The following is a 6786-nucleotide window of genomic DNA, read 5'->3' on the forward strand; positions in this document are numbered from 1 at the left end:
CTGGAACAACGGGACTCTTCAGGGCAAACCACGGTGGATAGCCACCCTAACCAAAGGCCATGGACCTAGGGCCATGACCAGTGAGGCCACTTAAGTGTCTAGGGCTTTCACTTAAGCCTCATTTAAGGAGACTTTTATTCTTAGGTCTCAGCTCTGCACTTGCATGATCCTGCAAGTGAATACTTACCTAAAATTCGCACCCTGGGTGCCTCTTTCCCCTGTCCTTGGCACAGCCTGTACCTCTGGGACTTGCCTGTACCTCTCTTGCTATATTGACCCTTTTCAAGGGTCTCCCTCCTCAGGGCTTTTGCCTGTGCTATTCCCACTCTTCAGTTCTCAGATCCAGCATCTCCCCCTCAGGGGAGCTTTCCCTGATTTCTCCAGATCCGATTCAGCTATATAATTGACTCTCCCAAGTGCCACATGTGTCTCCTTCCCAGTACTGGCAACAGGGAATCATCTTGATATCCTGTGTATCACGTGATTCAAGTTTATCTTGAAAAACACAGAAAATATTTGCCCTGGACTTTGGGTCCTTGTAAAGCGTAGGGTGGCAAGTGGGAAGCATTTGGGCTCCTAAAAGTGGACTCACCTCTGGAGTGAAATTTCCTGGATTCCAGTGTTCTTTCACCACTCCCTTTGCTGTGTGACTTCAGGCAAGAGATTTGAATCTCTCTTGGCATCAGTAACCCCCTCCTGAAAAGAGGAGTGAAGTATCAACCTCATGGGGTTGCTGGAGAGATAAAATGCTTTTTTAAATTCCTTTAGCACAGAGTGAGGAGGGGACACTAGAACAGCTGATATTTACCCAGCCGTCATACCCAGTTTTTAATCCTCACAACTGGATGCAGCAAATTCTAGGGATATCCCCATTGTAGAGATGAGAAAACAGACTCAGAGCTAACAGGAGGAGGGATGAGGATGAAAACACAAGCCACTTATCCACGATGCTCCTAAACGTTTACTCGCATAGATTCCTTGGTTCTCGTAGGGAATTTCTGGTAAGCAAAATTGACAGTAGAGCAAATTCCCGTGCAGAGGACCTCACAGGAGGAATAGGTTAAGCCCGACGGCCCGGGGCATGCTGGGTATTATAGTTCAGCGGCGTCGCGGAGCCTATCGGGAGTTGTGGTCCTCTGCGCCAAAGCTCCCTCGGAGAGGCTCCGCCCCCGCCCTCGGAAGTCTACGGCCAGTCCCCAGGGCCGGATTCTTCTGGTGCCTGAGCTTCATCTCCGCCTTGCGTTGGAGCTGGTAGCTTCAGCTGATGTGGCTAAGAGTCCTGTTTATCGGATTGTTGGGAAGATTAAGATGGTTAATGGAACTAAAGAATTTACAAAAGGCCTTGACACAGAGCAAGTGCTATATAAGCATTAGCTACTATTTTTCTAACTATTTTTTAATCCTCGGTGACCCCTGCAAAGTAGCTTTTATCATCTGTTTGTCAGATGAGGAAACTGAGGCTCGGTGGCGTTAGAATGCTTTCCCAGCGTCACACAACAAGGAAGGAGTAGGAAGGAGTAAAATCGGGTTTGGAATTCAGTTCTCTTAACCCTGGGGCACCTGCCGTTGCCTCTGTGGAACCTGGGAGGGTTTTTTTGGTTTGTTTTTTGTTTTTTGAAGATTTTATTTATTTGAAAGAGAGAGGCACAGCGAGAGAGGGAACAGAGCAGGGGGAGTGGGAGAGGGAGAGGCAGGCTTCCCGCCGAGCAGGGAACCCGATGCGGGGCGCGATCCCGGGACCCTGGGATCATGACCTCAGCGAAGGCAGACGCTTAACGACTGAGCCACCCAGGCGCCCCGAACCTGGGCGGTTTTTAAGCAAAGCGTGGAGCTGCTGAAGGAATCCTGGGGCTGTTTACCTACAGGTTTCTTTCTTTCTTTTCTTTCTGGATGTTAGTATTTTTAAGTACTATCAATGCCCAACATGGGGCTCGAGCGCACAACAGCGAGATCAAGAGTCGCATGCTCTTCTACCGGCCCAGCCAGACGCCCCTACTTACAGGTTTCTAAAGACATGAGATAATAAGTCTTTATTGCTTCAGCTGCTCTTAAAGGTGGGTTTTTGTTACCTACAGTCAAAAGCATACCTAATAGGTACAGAAGCTGGCACAGTGCCCCAGTGAAGAGACACAGATGTGGACTGTTCCACAGTGTTCATTCAGAGACTATTCTCAACAAGGTGGGAAAACATCTGGGCAGTTTGGGGATCTCTGTGATGTGAAAGGCATAAGTAGTATATTCAAAATGTAAAAAAAATGCAATATACTTTTTATAAAACTGACAGTATTATTTTTTAGAGCAACACTCCTCAAACTCGACTGTGCACACGAATCACTAGGAATCTTGTTAAAATGCATATTCTGATTCTGTGTGTGTCCCGGGGGGCGGGGGTTGTGCTGAGATTCTACATTTCTAACAAGTGCCTAGGGGATGCACAGAGGACACTTTGAGTAGCAACCTTGTGGATAACATTGTATAATTTTATGTTTATATTTCCAATTTATAGTTAAGAAAAACCCCCAACCTTCTGCTATAACTTTTATAATACAAACTACAGAAAGCAAAGCTGACAAATTGTTGACAGAGGAAGGGTCATGGGCACCCGGAAGACAGAGTCAAATGCCTGGGGAGGGGGTCTGTGGTTGATGGGGGGTGGGAGACACATTTGCTAATGGCATTTCATGGCACATACATGGAATTATATCCCTCTGGGGGGGGATATGCTACGTCTGAAGTGTAGCATTAAGATGTTTTATCTAACATTTGATGAATTTGCTGAAGTCTGCAACCCAAAAGGGATGGGAGTGCGTGGAGTAGGGGGTAATGGTACAACATATTTACTCATTCCCCTCTTGATGGACATCTGAATTGTTTCCGTTGGCTTCTTCCTATACAATTTATTTCTGTACTGTCTGAATTTTGTATCATCTGTTACTTTTATGGTCAGGGAAAAATAAATAAGAACCAGAAGTCTGGGGTGGCCAGGGAGGGGGAACCAAAGGATGAGTTTCCCTATATTACAAAGAATCCTTGCAACTCATCGTGAAAAAAAGATAAACACTCCAAAAGAAAGATGTTAATCATAGCAAACATTTGTGCAACATTTACTATGTTCCAGGAGCATAGGGTTTTGCATATATTAATTAATCTTCACAACTACACTATACAGTCTACCATTATTATCCCTTCTTACAGATGAAGAAACAAACACAGAGAGGTTTAGTAACTTGGCCAAAACATGATCTTGTAAGTGGCAGAGCCAGGATTTGAACCCCAAGCTCTTAACCACTACTACCCTGCTTCCCAAGAAAAATAAGAAAAGGGCATGTACAGAGTAAGGAAATGAGGTAAGATACCTGATCTCACTCAACATATTGCATTTTAGTGATTCTAAGATGCACATTTTTACATTCAAACATCTCTGGAATCAGGATGCATCTTACAATCAGTGATATCTTAGATTCAATGAAATAGAGTAAGAGAAATGTAAATTAAAACCAACTATCAGGTTGGCAAAGGACAAAACGCTTGATAACACGCTGTTGGCAAGGGTGTGGGGAACCTGGCACTCTCCAGAGTTGTGAGTTTAGATGGGCAATTGGAAGGCAATTTGGTGTGAGCTAACCGAATGGAACACAGACAGCCTGGGCCCAACAATTTGGTTCCTAGGACCTGACCCCTCAGGTCTACTGACCCTCGTGAGCGAAGACATAGGTTCTCCTGTGCACACAAACAGCAGTTCATATTACCCAAGATTGAAATGTCCAACAAAAGACGAGTTAAAGGGACGCCTGGGTGGCTCAGTCGGTTAAGCGGCTGCCTTCGGCCCAGGTCGTGATTCCAGGGTCCTGGGATCGAGTCCCACATTGGGATCCTTGCTCAACAGGGAGCCTGCTTCTCCCTCTCTCTCCTTCTGCTTGTGCTCTCTCTGTCAAATAAATAAAATCTTTAAAAAAAAAAAAAAAAAAGACGAGTTAAAACATGAAAGTCCATTCTGAAGTTGGAATGCTACACAGCTGTCAAAAAGAGGAAAGGAGGGCGCCTGGGTGGCTCCGTTGGTTGAGCGACTGCCTTCGGCTCAGGTCATGATCCTGGAGTCCCGGGATCGAGCCCCGCGTCGGGCTCCCTGATCGGCAGGGGGTCTGCTTCTCCCTCTGACCCTCCCCCCTCTCATGTGCTCTCTCTCTCTCTCTCTCTCTCTCTCAAATAAATAAATAAAATCTTAAAAAAAAAAAAAAAAGAGGAAAGGAAGGAGTTGATGGAACACTGTCTCCATAATACACTAAGGGAAAAAAGGCAAGTGCAGAACTGTGTATGTAATATTCTCCCTATCACGTGAAAGTGGGGGCGGGCATGCCTCTCTGCCTGTCCGAGGGACTTGCAAGGGTCTTGTTGCAATAATGGCGTCTGGGGAGGGAAACTGAGGGCTTGGGGGAACTCGAGTGGGAGCAATTTACTCTTCACTCTAGATCAGGAGTTGGTAGACTTTTAATTTTTATTCTATTTTTATTTATTTTAGTTTTTTAAAGATTTTATTTATTTGACAGAGAGAGACATGGCGAGAGAGGGAACACAAGCAGGGGGAGTGGGAGAGGGAGAAGCAGGCCTCCAGAGGAGCAGGGAGCCTGATGCAGGGCTCGATCCCAGGACCCTGGGATCATGACCTGAGCCGAAGGAAGACGCTTAATGACTGAGCCACCCAGGCGCCCCTAGGAGTTGGTAGACTTTTAAAAAATTTATTATTATTATTTTATTTTATTTTTTTTTGTAAAGGGCCAGATAGTATTTTAGGCTTTGAGGGCCGTTTGGCTCTCAACTTTGCCTCTGTATTGGACAAAATGCAAATGAATGGCTGTGGCTATGTACCAGTAAAACTTTACCAACACACTGAAATTTGAACTATGTGTTAGGGGATACTCTTTTTTTTAATACCCCCCCAACCACTTCAAAAAAATGCTCATGGGGCCATGATTTGGCTCCCTGGCGGTATCAGCTGACCCTGATCTAGATCCTTTTGTATTGATTCTTATTCTTTTTTTTTTTTTTTTTAGATTATTTATTTATTTATTTTATTATTTGAGAGAGAGAGAATGAGAGACAGAGAGCATGAGAGGGAGGAGGGTCAGAGGGAGAAGCAGACTCCCTGCCGAGCAGGGAGCCCGATGCGGGACTCGATCCCGGGACTCCAGGATCATGACCTGAGCTGAAGGCAGTCGCTTAACCAACTGAGCCACCCAGGTGCCCTTGATTCTTATTCTTTACCTTATGCATGCATTACCTATTAAAAAATGTTTGGGGCGTCTGGGTGGCTCAGTCGGTTAAGTGTCCAACTCTTGATTTTGGCTCAGGTCATGATCTCAGGGTTGTGACATCGAGCCCCGTGTTGGGCTCCAAGCTCAGTATGGTCTGTTTGAGGTTCTCTCTCTCCCTCTGCTCCTCCCCCTGCTCACGCTCTCTCTCTCCCTCTTTCAAATAAATAAAATAAATAAGTAAGTGTTTAAAGGGTAGCTTGAAATTTTTAGGTTTATCAAAGGGAGTGGCATTAAAGTTGGGGATAGGTGTCCCGCCCAGACCCCCTCTAAGAAGAAGCCAGCACAGTGGGGGATTGCATGACGTTCCCAGCCAAGCTGGGAAGGCGTTTGCCCTGCATTGCTTGCTACCTGCCCCACTCCACCACCAGATAGCAGCACAAATCCACCAAAAAGCGGGCCATCCCCGCACAGCTGGGAAGCTGAGGGCAGAAGTCAGCCCGTACACCTGTTTTATTTTGCCTACCATCTGTTTAAAAAATGGAGCCAGCATTTAAAAAAAAATCTGGATTTCTGGTTCCTCTTTAATCAGCTGATGTGAGCAGTGGCTGCCCTCTGGGCCTGAGGTCCCCAGCGCATCCCAGTCCTCAGTGTCAGCGGCTCTTTCCCATCCTGCTGTGTAGCTATTTTTTTGCAGGGGACACATTTCTCACTCGCCACCTGCCTCCTCACCTCCATCCCTCCACTGGGGCTACAGGCCGGTGTTAAAGCATAAGGGCTTTGGGGCAGATTAGGGCTCAGGTCCCAGGCCTGCCATCTATCAGCTGTGTGACCTTGGGCCTGTTCCATGACCCCAGTGCCTCAGGGTCCTTGTGTGCAAATGGGGCTGAATGTACTCACCTCTCAGATTCAATGCATGGAGCTCCGTGCAGTCTGGCGGGTGGTCAGCATGCGTGGATAGGAGCATTTTCCCCTGCCGGGCCCTCACAAGCCCTTGTTTGCAATCCCCCCGGCCCAATCTCACAAATGACCCCAACACAGACACAAGACATAACTGAAGGTTCTGAGGGTGTTTTTCCAGCCCCTGGGATTCAGGAGCAGTGAAGACAAGTCTGCATGTTAGGCCTGGCTCTGTCTTACTGGTTGTGATATCTTGGGCACGTCAGTTCATTGGTGGACTCAGGCTGGTTTTTTTGTTTTTGTTGTTGCTGTTGTTTGCTCTGGGCAATTAAGACAGGTTGGTAGGCCTGGAAAATCTCTCCACTGGGGCCTGTGAACTAGAAACCAACCTCTGCAGCCCCAAAGGTGCTTATCTGACCCTTCTGAAGTTTCACTCTCTGCCCCACCCACTGTAGACTTCCTTTGATAACACCTTACTTTTTCTTTTGGGAACAAATCACCTTTCCTCCTCTCATCCTGTGGCTTGTGAAGTGTTGTTTTCACCCCTGCAACCCCAGGTGGCATGTTTCAAACCTGGCCAACCAGAACCATTCACCACCACAAGACCCAGTCTGTCCCACTGAGAGCCTTCCCTGGG

The sequence above is a fragment of the Mirounga leonina genome, unplaced genomic scaffold, assembly GCF_011800145.1.
Source record: "Mirounga leonina isolate KUSES-001 unplaced genomic scaffold, KU_Mleo_1.0 Mir_195, whole genome shotgun sequence".
Taxonomy (NCBI): Eukaryota; Metazoa; Chordata; class Mammalia; order Carnivora; family Phocidae; genus Mirounga; species Mirounga leonina.